We start from the raw sequence: 13,585 nt of genomic DNA on the forward strand, positions 1-13,585 counted from the left end.
TTTGCCGTTAAGGCAAGCTCTGGATAAGAGCTCTTTTTTCTTTTCTCCTCTCCTTCTCTTTGCTTCCCTTGGGATTTTCTAGGACAGAGTCAGAGAGAAGCACATCAGAAGGAGGTGATTAGTATTTCTTCACCTTGGCCATTTGTTCCTGGTCCAGCAGACTCTTGCCACATCTGCGGTTGATTACACAATTAGCCACGTACAATGACCTTGTGATGGACATGGATGCCTTCTTTTCCACCACTTGTCATGTCTATCTTTCTCTGTTATTTCCCTTGTTCCCCTTGGTAACAGACTGGAGGGAGTGGGTCCAGACTGGCAGGCTAGTCCCAGGGGTCCCACGCTAAGACACTTGCCAGGCCTGCTCTGGAGGTGGGTGCTGGATTAGAAAGGAGGAACACTGTGCTGAGTCATATTGCCCTCAGATCCTCTCTGGTGGGGTCATGTGGCTCACAGTGTCATCTGGGATGGGGGTCACCCTTGGTGACAAAGTGCCAATCAAAGCAGCCTCACTCATTGAATTCAGAAACTCACCTTCCCATGATACACCTGGGTTTTTTGGAGGAAGGATGGGAAAAGATGCCAGAACATAATTCCTATTCATTTGACCCAAACAAACCCTAGTTGTTTGTTATTGTTGTTCTTATTATTGTTAACTCATAGTGATGGGATGAATCTGATGAAGGCCTTGCCCTTGGTGTGTTCATACGGGGAGGAGGCCCATCAAAGAGCTTAATGCCGTGTGACACAGGCTCTGGTGGAGGATTTGTGAGAACAGGGAGGAGGGATGCTCTTGACTAACGAGCCATCTCTCTAGTCTCCATGCGCTAGCTCTTCCCCCTTTTATTATTTAAAACAATTTTTAAATTTGAGAATATTTTGATCACATTCTTTCCCTTCTCCAAGTCCTTCCAGATCTTCTACCCTTTCCTACCCATCCAACTTTAAATTCTGTCTTAAACAAACAATATAACAGGAAAATCCCCTAAAGCTAAAACAAAACAAAACCCCATCAAATTGTAACTAAATAAAAGCTCTCTCTCTCTCTCTCACACACACACACACACACAGTGGAGTCCATTATATATTGGTCCACTACTCTTGAACACGAGGCCTGACCTGGAGTGGTTGATAAACCCAGTCAGTGCAGCTCCATTGGAGACAGTGATTTTCCCTCTCCCCGTGGGTTTAAACAACAACTCCATTGTTAACCTTTAACCTAGTAGCTAGGCTTTCACTCATTCTTTAATTTAAAAAATATAACAAAATAAAATATAGTAAGATAAGACAAAAACTCCTTTAAGAACTCAGGTATAATTCTAATAGGTCTGCCTTTATATGTTACTTGGATTTTTTTCCCTTGAAGCTTTTAGTATTCTTTCTTTGTTCCATATGTTTAGTGTTTTGATCAGTATGTACTGAGGGAACTTTCTTTTCTGGCCCGGTTTATATTGGTGTTCTGTATGCTTCTTCTTCTTCTTCTTCTTCTTCTTCTTCTTCTTCTTCTTCTTCTTCTTCTTCTTCTTCTTCTTCTTCTTCTTCTTCTTCTTCTTCTTCTTCTTCTTCTTCTTCTTCTTCTTCTTCTTCTTCTTCTTCTTCTTCTTCTTCTTCTTCATTATGTATACAACATTCTGCCTCCATGTATGCTGACATACCAGAAGAGGGCGCCAGATCTCATTACAGATGGTTGTGACCCATCATGTGGTTGCTGGGAATTGAACTCACGACCTGTGGAAGAACAGCCAGTGATCTTAACCACTGAGCCATCTCTCCAGCCCCTGTATGCTTCTTGTACTTTGATAGTTATCTCCTTCTTTAGATTAGAAAAATTTTCTTCTATGACTTTGTTGAAAATATTTTCTGTGCCTTTGACCTGGATTTCTTCTCTTTCTATTCCTATTATTTTTATATTTGGTCTTTTCATAGTGTTCCAGATTTCCTGAATGTTTTGTGCCAGGAGTATTTTAGATTTAACATTTTCTTTGACTGATGTATTTATTCCTTCTATTGTGTTTTAAATGCCTGAGATTCTTTCTTCTGTCTTTTGTATTCTGTTGGTAAAGCTTGCCTCTGTGGTTTCTGTTTGAGTTCCTAAAATTTTCATTTCCAGATTTCCCTTAGTTTGGATTTTCTTTATTGATCATATTTCTGCTTTCAGGTCATTTCCCCTTTAAGGACCTTTATCATATTTATAAAGGCTCTTTTAAGGTATTTTTCTCATGCTTCAGCTATGTTTGAATATTCCAGGCCTGCTCTGGTAGGGTTGCTGGGCTCTAGCGGAAATACTGTCCAGCTGGTATCTAGGCATCTGGGGTTGGAAGGATTGTAATTCTAGATGCCGGTGTCTTGTCTTTATCAGCTGGGTGTTTTGTTCCTTGGTTTCTGTTTCCTCTCTGGCTTTTAGGAGAGTGGGGTGGCTGTGGTTGCCTGGCAGGAACATATTCTGGAGCCTTCTTAGATGTGAACACTGGGGTTTCAGGTAAATGTGTTTCTGGGTGTTAGGTCCTGAGATTTAGGAATAAGCTGGGGGTAGTTGTGTCTTGCATGTTACTTGACAAATTGAGTCACATGATCAAGGTGGGCATTGGGGTGTCAGGGATATGTAATCTTACTACAGAAAACAGAAGTGAGTGACTATTTGGACCAAAAACACAGCCTACCTTATGTTTGAGGGAGGCAGAGAGCTTACTGCAGCTGGAATATGTGTCATGAGGGTGGACACAACAGTAGAGAGATAAAATGTTAAGGAGCAGTGAAGATATGTGAATCTTGGTTACTGGGCTGAGGGTTTGGGCTCCATTGATTGGCAGTGGGGAGCAACTAAATGTATTTGTTGAGTTTTCAGCAAATGAGTGCAAGGTATCATTTTCACATTGGAAGATGCGTAGCAACATGACTTGGAAGGGGTAGTGATGGGAGACAGGGAGATGATTGGGAAGTTTGGGGAATACCGTAGTTTGGATATGGTTTGAGTTTGTGTTCTAAAGGTTCATTTACTAGAAACTAGGTTCGCAGTATGGACTTAACAACAGGTGATGGGACTGGAAGATGACCAGTTTACTAATTAGTTCACTAGTTCACTGGTCAGGTCTTAGGAGGGTGGTTACTGGTAAAGCACCCCCATGCACTTAGCCCCTTGGGCTCGCAGCTCCTTCCCATTCTGCTTTTTTGTTGCATTGTGACACAGCAGTGGGTCCCCCACAAGAGGCCACCACATGGCTACTTGATCTTGAACTTACAGCCTTCTAAACTTTGGACTAAAAACATCAAAAATCATGTTACCCAGCCCTAGGTGTTTTGTTATAGCAACAGATAATGGGGCAAAACACCACAGAAGGGATAAGGAAGTGGGCTGAAGTAAGGCTGGGCCAGTAGGGAAGGAGAAGGAGCAGGATCAAAGGGATTGGCTAGCTTGTCATTCAACGGGTGTTTTAGAAAGAATAGATAAATAAGTCAGTGTGCCCAAACCTTGTGCACCGCTAAAGTAACCAGGATCACCTCGACAAGAAGACAGGTCCTGAGCAAATCTCTTCCTGCTCTTAAAACGTTTGTTGATTTTTAAAGTGTGTTTTGTAACTGACATAGAATCTAGAAATCCTGATCTGATTCCTGTAGCTCAGTGGTCCTCAACCTTCCTAAAGCTGTGACCCTTTAATACAGTTCCTCATGTTGTGGTGACCTCCAGCCATAAAATTATTCCATTGCTACAAAATTACAATTGTAGTTTTGCTATTGTTATGAGTCATAATGTAAGTATCTAATATGCAAGATATCTGATATGCGACCCCTGTGGGGTCATGACCACTGCTGCAGCTACCTTTGTCTTTTCAGAATGTTGTAGAAACAGAATCAGGCAGGATGTGGGCTCCTGACCCTCTGTTCTTTCCTATAGCATAATGCATTTGAGATTCGCTTAAATTGTTATATCACCGTGTCTTCCTTTCTATTGTCTGACAGTGCTTCTTCCTATGGAGAGGCCGGATGTAATTCATTAGCTTGTCTTTTCACTGTGGGCTCTATAATAAGATACTGCAGAGTGGATAGCATATAAACAATAGGATTTTGTTTCTCCCAGATCTGTCTGTAGGCTAGGAGGTCCAGGATCAGTGTGTCAGCAGATTTGGTGTCAGCTAAGGTACTGCTTCCTGGCTCACAGATAACACCTTTTACTAAGCATGACAAGACATGCATAGACTCCCGGTGTTCAGGAGCTTGAAGGATCACAAGAGTTCAAGGCTAGATGAGCTACGCAGACCCCATCTAAACAGAGTGAAAGGGATTGCTAATCCATGCGAGTATTTATTGGGATCCCTGGGTCTTAAGTATCTGTCTGTTTTATGAGAACTGTCAACTTGTTTTCTAAAATGACCGTCAGCAATGAGACGAAGTTCCAGGGCTCTGGATCTTCAACAGGACTAGACATCATCATGTTCTTTTCCCTCCCCGTCTTAACAGGTACACAGTGGCGTCTTTAGTGTACACTTCCGTGATGACTAACGGTCCTCAGTAACTTCCGGGGTCTCATTTGCCCCATCAAGCTCCTTCTGTGTCTGTTTAATTATTTGCCTGCTGCTAAAGTGGCCTTTTCTTTTTCTTACTGTTGAGTTCAGAGGCTGCTCCATAGATTCTGGATATATTCAACAGATACCTGTCAGTCAGTGGCTTGCTTCCTAGTCTATGAATTGTGTCTTTTGTAAAGCAAACTTCTATTTTTTTTTATTTTAATGAAGTTCCTCTTAATTCACTTTTTTTCTTTAAGGATTGAGTACTGTAATTTCTGAGAATTCTGCCTCACCTTGATCATAAAGATTTCACCCACACTATCTTCTGAAAGTTTTTAAGGCTTTTTTATACTTCACATGCCGGGCTCTGATTCTCTTTTCTTTTGAATCAATTTCTGTATAAAATAGAGCACAGCAGCTAAAAGCATTTCCTGTACAGGAGTGCCCAGTTGTTCCGGCAACCATTCACTGAAGAGACTGTTCATTCTCTCTTATTTTCTTCACTTTTGTCAACATCCCATTGAGCAGGTTTGTGTGACTCTGTTATTTCTGAACTCTCTGTTATGTTACACACAGATACACAGGAGCTGATGATTACAGCTTTTTAAAATTATATTTATTTATTTATTTATTGGTCTGGGGGGGGAGGGAGAGGGAGAGAGAGAGAGAGAGAATGTGGTGCATGGCACACATATGGAGATCAGAAGATGACTTTGGGAGTTAGTTCTCCCCTTCCACCCAGTAGTACCTAGAGAGAAAAGTCAGGCCATCTGGCTTAGTGGTGACTGCCGCCTTGACCCATTGAGCCACCTGCCAACCCTGATGAGAACCAGATAATTCAAGCCCATCAACTTTTTTTCAAAGTCGTTTGCCTTTCCCAGGTTCTTTACATTTCCAAATGTGAATGTTAGAATCAACCTAGAAACGTTAAAAATGTCTCTATTTCTTTCTGTGTGTATGCCTACTTGTATGTATGTTGTATGTGCCCGTAGAGGCCAGAAGAGAGTGTCAAGTCCCCTGGGACTGGAGTTACAGGCAGCTGTGAGCCACCTGATGTGGGTGCTAGGAACCAAACTCTGGTCTTTGGGCAGAACAGCACCCATTCTTAATTCCTAAGTCATTTCTCCAGTCCCAGCGTGGCGATGTCAGAAGTCTGTTAGAATTCTGACAGGGATTTGATTGAGTCTGTACATCAACTTGGAGTGTCACCCCTAGTGACAAGCCTACACACCTACCAGCAAGGCCACACATCCTAATCCTTGCCAAACAGTTCAACTAACTGTGCACCATGCATTTAAATATATGAGCCTATGGGAGCCCATGGGGGCCATTCCCATTCAAACCACCCTGACCCCCAAAGGCTACTCTCTGGCCCCCAAAGGCTTGTAGACGTCCATTCCAGCTTCAAAATCCCCACGAGTCTTTGATTCTCAAGACTGTGTAGAAGTCCAAAGTCTCTTCTGCCTCTCAAAGCAATCTTTTAATTGTAACCCCCTGGAAAACCAAAAGCAAAAGCCAATCACATGCCTCCAACCTCCGACGGTGCAGAACATACGGTATCACCCCCAAAAGGAGGAAAGGGGGCCTTAGGAGGGAAGACTGAACATGCCCGGTGTTAAAAACTGAGGTGGCTCTTCAGATCCCACACTCCCTCCAGCTGTGTTGACTGTGGCATGTTTCTCTCTTGGGCTGGTTTCATACCCATTTGCTGCTCTCTTCAGCAGACATCCATGGCTCTGGCACTTCCAACGCTGGGTGCCCTCCAACACAATCCAGGCTTCAATTACACGGCTCGAGGCGATGGCCTCTCTGGGCCTCCATGCAGGGACTCCCCTGCCATATTCCTGGCCTCAGCTGCTTTCCTTGGTTGGAAGATTCCACAACACAATCCATTTACAAAGCCAGAACGACGTGGGCAAAACTGCCAAGTTCTACTGCCTGCTGGGGCTGGATGCCTTTTTTTAAAAAAAAAAAATTGAAAATAGATTTTTTTCATGCAATATATTCTGACTATAGTTTCTTCTTCCTTACTCCTCCCAGATCCTCTTACCCATCCAACTCCGTGACTTCTTTCTCTCTCTCTTTAGGAAAAGAAAAAACAACCCTAAACCAAACCAAAACAAACACCAAGCAAGCCAGAATAGAACAAAACAAAGGAAAAACCTAAAATAAAAACAAGGAAAAAGCATAAGAAGCCTGTGTATGCACACACACATATACACATGCACACACACACACTCACACATATACACATGCACGCACACACTCACACATATACACATGTACACACACATATACATACTCACACATATACACATGCACACACACATACACACACTCACACATATACACATGCACACACACACACTCTCACATATACACAGGCACACACACTCACACATATACACATGTACACACACATATACACACTCACACATATACACATGCATACACACATACACACACTCACATATATACACAGGCACACTCACACACATACAACCCCAATAAAAACACAAAGTTGGAAACCATAATATATAAGTGAAGGATCATAAAGTAGAATATGCCCAGACAGAGCATTGGGAGACAAAAAAAATCTTCAAAAATACCATTGAGTTCATTTTGAGTTGGTCATCTACTGACAGGCATGAGCCCTGCCCTTAAATGTCATTTATATAACAAATGAGACTTTGTCAATTGGAGACAGCTTCTTGGTTAGGAATGGGGGTTCATGTCCACTCCCCCCCTCCCCCGGTGCTGGGACCCTGTCTGGCTTGGACCTGTGCGTGCTGCCACAGTCTCTCTGAGTTCATATGTGCACTAGTCCTATTATGTCTAGAAGATCTTGTTTCTTGTGTCCTACATTCCTACTGGCTCTTATAACCCTTTTGCCTCTACTTCCACAAAGTTACTTGAGCCCTGGGGGGAGAGGTTTGATGGCGACATCTCATTTAGAACTGAGGACTCTCATTCTCTGCACATTGGCTGGTTGTGGGTTTCTGTATTTGTTCCCATACACTCCTGGTGGAAGATTCTCTGATGGTGGCTGAAAAAAACCACTGATCTACTGGTATAGCACAATGTCATTAGTAGTCATTTTATTGCCAGATCCCTTTAGCAGAACAATAGTATTTGCTTTTCCCCTAGGTCAATGACCTATCTAGCCCTAGGTTCTTGGCTACCCAAGAGTAGTGTCAGAATGGGTTCATCTTGTGGAGTGGGTCTTAAATCCAATCAGATACTGATTGATTACTCCTATAAATTTTGTGCTATTATTGCAGCAGCATATCATATAGGCAGGTCACCACAGAGATGGAAGGGTTTACAACTGGGTTGGCCTTTACATTTCTCCTCCAGTAGCACGCAGACTGCCTTCGGGTACCATGAACACTATTCAGTAAGAGTGAAGGCTCTAGTTGGGCACCAGCTCATCTTCTCTGCATTCAGAGATTTATAGGTCTTGTCTTCAGCAATGGGACCTTACCATCAACTTGTGGAGGGCAACTTAAAGCCTTGGGAATAGCCTGAGTTGTTTGGGGGGTTTCCATGGGGTCTCTTTGGCCAACAACTCAATTAGATGTAACACCTTCATGACTCTGGAGGTTTTACTTGGTGGCAAGAGATATCTAGTTGGGGCTTAGACTCTCCATTGTTTGATGACTCCATTTATATTGTTTTCACTTATGAATACACACACACTCACACACACACACACTCATACACACAACTACACACATACTCTCACACACATTCTCTCTCACACACTACACACACTCACACACTCACGCACACACTCACACACACACTTGTTTTTCTGAGACAGGGTTTCTCTGTCTAACAGTCCTAGCTGTCCTGGAACTCGCTCTGTAGACCAGGCTGGCCTCGAACTCACAGAGATCCACCTGCCTCTGCCTCCTGAGTTTTGGGATTAAAGGTGTGTGCCACCACCGCCTGACCCATTTATGAATATATTTTAAGAAATGTCTACTGGAGAAGATTTCCGTATGGCCCCTCAGATGGCCCTTGTCTTAGCTGCCCCTCCTCATATTCCCTCCCTCAGCTCCCCCTTTCCTCTCCTTCTCTGTTTAATCCTCCCAATCTAGTCTCCCCGATCCATCTCTCTATAACTATGTATTTTATTTCTCCCCATTTCCTTACTTTATACCTAACTTCTATAATTATATAGACTGTGGTATGCCTACCAAAGGCTTAACAGCTAACACCCATATATAAGTGAATATATAACATATTTATTATCTCCTTGGGTCTGGGTTACTTCACTCAGGATATTTTTTTTTCTAGCTTCAACCATTTACTCGTGAATTTCATTGTTTTTCTAAACAACTGAGTAATACTCCATTGTGTGAATGTACCACATTCTCTTTATTCATTAATTCACGGACAGACTTCTAGACTGTTTCTAGTTTCTGACTAGTATGAACAGAGCAGCAATAAAAATGGATGAGCAAGTGTCTCTATAGTAGGGTGTAGCATCTTTTGTGTATGTGTCCTTCACTTGCTTGGTTAGAGTCACCCCAAGATTTTCTGAAGTTATTGTGAAAGGCATTGTTTCCTTGATTTCTTTCTCAGTCCACTTGTCATTTCTATGCAGAAAGACTACTTCTGTGTGTGTAAACTTTGTATCCTAATGTTTTAAAGGAAGTATTTAACAGGTGTTGAGTCTCTGGGGAGTATTTAGAGTCTCTTATGCATACTATCATATTATAGAAGATACTTTGACTTCTTCCTTTCCAATTTGTATGCCCTTGATCTCCTTGTGTTGTCTGATTGCTCTAGTTATGACTTCAAGCGTAGGAATGGAGAGAGGGGACATCTTGGTCTTTTTCCTGATTTTAGTGGAAATACTTTGAATTTCTCTCTGTTTAGGTTGCTGTTGGCTGTGGACTTGCTGTAAGTCACCTTTATTGTGTTGAGGTATGTCCCTTGTACCCCTAGTCTCTCCAGGACTTTTATCATGAAGGGGTGTTGGGTTTTTGTCAACGGCCTTTTTGTGTCTAATGAGATGATCATGTGATTTTTGTTTTTCAGCCTGTTCATACGGTGGATCACATGTACTGATTTCCATGTTTGGAACAGCCCAGGATCTCTAGGATAAAGCCTCCTTGATCTTGGTTGATGATCTTTTTGGTGAGTTTTTGGATTCCACTTGTAAGTGTTTTGTTGAGATTTTTGCATCTATGTTCATAAGGCAATTTGTCTATATTTTTCTTTCTTTGTTGGGTCTTTCTATGGTTTAAAGCATCAGGGTAATTGTGGCATGGCCTTGTAAAAAGAATTGGTAACGTTTTTTTTTCTGTTTCTGTTTTGTGGAATAATTGGGGGAGTATTGGTATTAATATTGGTATTAATTCTTCTTTGAAGGTCTGGTAGAATTCCTCACTGAATCCATCTGTCCCTGGGCTTGCTTGGTTTTTTTTTTTTGTTGTTGTTGTTTTTTGTTTAGGGATTTTGGGTCTGTTTATGTTGTTTATCTGGTCATTGAAACTGTATGAAACTCCCCAACTAAATGCTTTTTTTATATAAAAAATAAATTTTAAGAAAAATATTATATATCTGAAAACATAATTTTTTTTATGGGTTGCCTTGCTCTTCATAGCAACAGGACGGTGACTAAGACAGAAGTTGCTTTCAGTGACTGGAGTGTTGTTATGATGGGCCTGTCCCTTCTGTTTGTTGAAGGACTGTTTGTTTGGGACTTTAGATTACAAAAGCCATTGGGCACTGTAAACAGGGATCAGTGGGCTATCCAAGTAGGTGCTTGGAAGACAGCGGGGAGGTGGTTTGAACTGTGGGGGCCTAGTTCGAGAGTTGAAAACTCAACTACCTGGAAGAGACATAAAATCAGAATCTCAGGCGTAGAAGACAACGTGGAAGAAATGGATACCTTGGTTGAGGAAAACGTTAAATCTAAAACATTCAGTCACAAAACATCCACAGCATCTGGGACATCATGAAAAGACCAACTTCATGAAATAATAGGGGTCTCATTCCCAGATGAGGAAATTTGAGTGACTTAGAGGGATTGGAAGCACCTCTGTTGGGGAGGGGTTCACTGAGTCACACTTAGAGCTGTTGACTTCTGACACTCTCCAGCTCACCCGGCCTGGGGCCAAGGCCTTTTCCAGACACAGGCTCCTGGAGCTAAAATGAAAAAAAGGCCCCGTCAAATCAGGAAGAGTTTGTCACCTCACAAAGCTGTATCCTGCTGGGCCATAGAATGGGCTCTGCTGGCCTAGCTAGAGATGACCTGAGCTGTGGTGTGTGGTACCCTAGGCGGCACATTGCCTAATTACCGCCCGGAGCTATGTACCTATAGGTTATATACACTGTTCAGAGGCCCTTCCTTCCTTAAGTTCTGCAGTTGTATTTGTTTTCTTTGTATAGACTCATATCCTGTGCAGTGCCTCACACGGAAACAAACCCCGTGTTCAGCACAGCTTCCGGGGTAATGTGTTAACCATCCCACCCCCCCATCCCACCCCCGCATCATGACTCATGCACATTGTAAGTGAGCTGCACCAGAGTGCGGGTTACACATGAGCATTGCAAAAAAGGCTGGTGCACACACGGGTTTCCCAGACAACGCAGGTGTCTGAGGGAGACTCACCCCAATTGTTTCTTTTATATCCCTGGACAAAGGGGAACATTAGGCATTTTATCCATCACAGAATTATTTGGGGTGAAGGGTATTGCCTCCTTGGAAAGCCAGCTTTTTCCTCCCATTGGCCCTGAAAATTGCTGGGAATTCAGGGGTAAAGAACTCCAGACAGGAAGAGATTGAAGCCCCACAGATAAAGTTCGAAGAAATTTTCGGAAGTGAACAAGAAGTTGACCCTCCAGAAACAGTTTGTCTGGGGTTCAAAGTATTGACTTCAAAAGCAGTTCAGTAGCAGAGAACAGGGGCTCCCCTGTGATACCAGCACTCAGGAGGGAGGTGGAGGCTGGAGGGTCTGAAATTTGTACCTGGGCTACTTGGTGAGATCTTGTCTCAAAACAAAAACAAACAGGCGAGCAAAGTGCGGGCATATTTTTTGGGACCGAGATGTCTGTCCATCTGCAGGAAAGAGCCCACTTCTTCGCTGAAAGGTGTTGAATAAACTCTATCCTTCCAAAACAAAAACAAAGCCCACACAACTTAGTTTACTTTAAAAATTCTGTTGCATCAGTAGCAAAGTCAGAAAAAATTGCTTTGAAACAAAGTCTTTCAATATTTAAAAACAATGGGGAAAAACGGATCGATTCATGGCTTTGCAGTTACTTGATGAACTAGCATTAAAATGCATGTTGATAATAGAAAACTTGGAAATTGCTTAGAATGCTTGAAATGTCCTAACCTGGGGGTGGATGCTCACCAGGAAAACCATGGGGTCTGAGTATACTTCATTTTGAATTCAATTTAAGTTCACCGTATTGTTTGTAATGGCTGCTGTTTTCTGTTTTGTTTTGTTAAAGATATATTAATTTTATCTTATGTGTATAAACCTTTATCCCACATGTATGTATATGCAACATGGTATATGCCTGATGCCCATGGAGACCAGAAGAAGATGTCATATCTCCTGGAATTGGAGTGACAGACAGTGCTGAGCTGCCAGGTGGGACCCAAAGCCGGGTCCTCTGAAAGGGCGACGGGTACTTTTAACTGCTGAGCCATCTCACCAACCTCTGCTCATGTGGCCCTAGGGCTCCTCTACAGCCCACCTAACCAACGTCTTAGTGCTGAACATCGACTCTGTTTCCAGTTTTGCTTTGTAAATGGTGCTGCACGTAGTATCAATACAATATCGATACATCCGGTACATGTCTCTTGGGCCAATCCTCAGAAGGGACATTTGCTGGATGGCTTGGGACTTTGGTTTTGGGAGTCAGAGGCTCCATGAGCCACCTAGAGGACAGCAGGATTTGTAAGGAATTTTGATCTGCAAGGTCATAGAACAAGGACCTGCAAGAACTTGACTATTTCTGGGCCCAGTGGAACCCTCCAGACTCACTTGGAGCATGCGTGTGCATGTGTGTGTGTGTGTGTGTGTGTGTGTGTGTGTTGGGTGTGGGGCACACTGACACACATTCACCACGGGTCGGGGAGAGATGATAGGGCAGATTAGGGTGATGGGGTGCACTGAGACACACATAAACTCAAGGACATTGGGTTGCTGGAAACTGCAGGAATCCTAACTCTAGGTAGAGCATGGAACCTTTCCAGAGGAGAGCCTATCGAGGTTGTTCTGCTATACCTGGAGTTCATTCTTTTAAATACAACATCTCTGTCAAAGCAAGGAACTCCCAGGGCCTGCTATCTGCAAGAGGGTGGCTGAAGTTGGGATACTGGTTAGGACCCAGCATTTGTAAATGCAGCGCGCCCCCTAGTGGTAATTTCCTCATTTCCCAATGGCCAGAACAGTGGTGCTTCCTGGCACAGCCTCCAGCTTCCCAGTAGGAAAGAAGCCAGGAGGCAGGCTCTAGCCCCAACTCCTGGCCTCATCATACTGCCCTCTGGGTCTCACCTTGGTCTTCTGTGAAATGAAGGTCGCGGGGCCATCATGATTTGGTCCTGGAGGGTAGCTAGGCTGAGACGTCGCTCCTCTATACTCAGACTAGGAGTCCAGGGCCGCCTGAGGAGGCAGTTAGGCGACTCCAGAGAACACTGGGTTTGTATCCTACCATGGCATCCAACAAATCTCGGGCCTCAAAGTGGGCCTTTGGCCTTCATGGTGGCCGCTTGTGACTCAGGGTGAATAGGAACCAAGCAGAGGAGTTGACTGGAATGGCCAAGAGAGTCAGACCCTGGTGGACGGTCAGGACTTCAGCCAGAGGAGACTGGGGACTAAGGGGACTTTAGAGAGAGTAGTTCTTCTCCTCCTCTTCATCTTCCTCCTCCTCCTTCCTTCCCCTCCTTCTCCTTACTTCTTCCCCTTCTTCTCCTCCTCTTTCTTTTTCTCTGTGTAACAGCTCTGGTTGTCCTTGGTTTTTAGACCAGGCTGACCTTGAACACACAGAGATCTGCCTGCCTCAACCTTCCAAGCACTGGGATTAAAGGTGTGTGCCACCACTGCCTGGCTGGG

This window comes from Chionomys nivalis, chromosome 21, assembly GCF_950005125.1.
Source record: "Chionomys nivalis chromosome 21, mChiNiv1.1, whole genome shotgun sequence".
NCBI lineage: Eukaryota > Metazoa > Chordata > Mammalia > Rodentia > Cricetidae > Chionomys > Chionomys nivalis.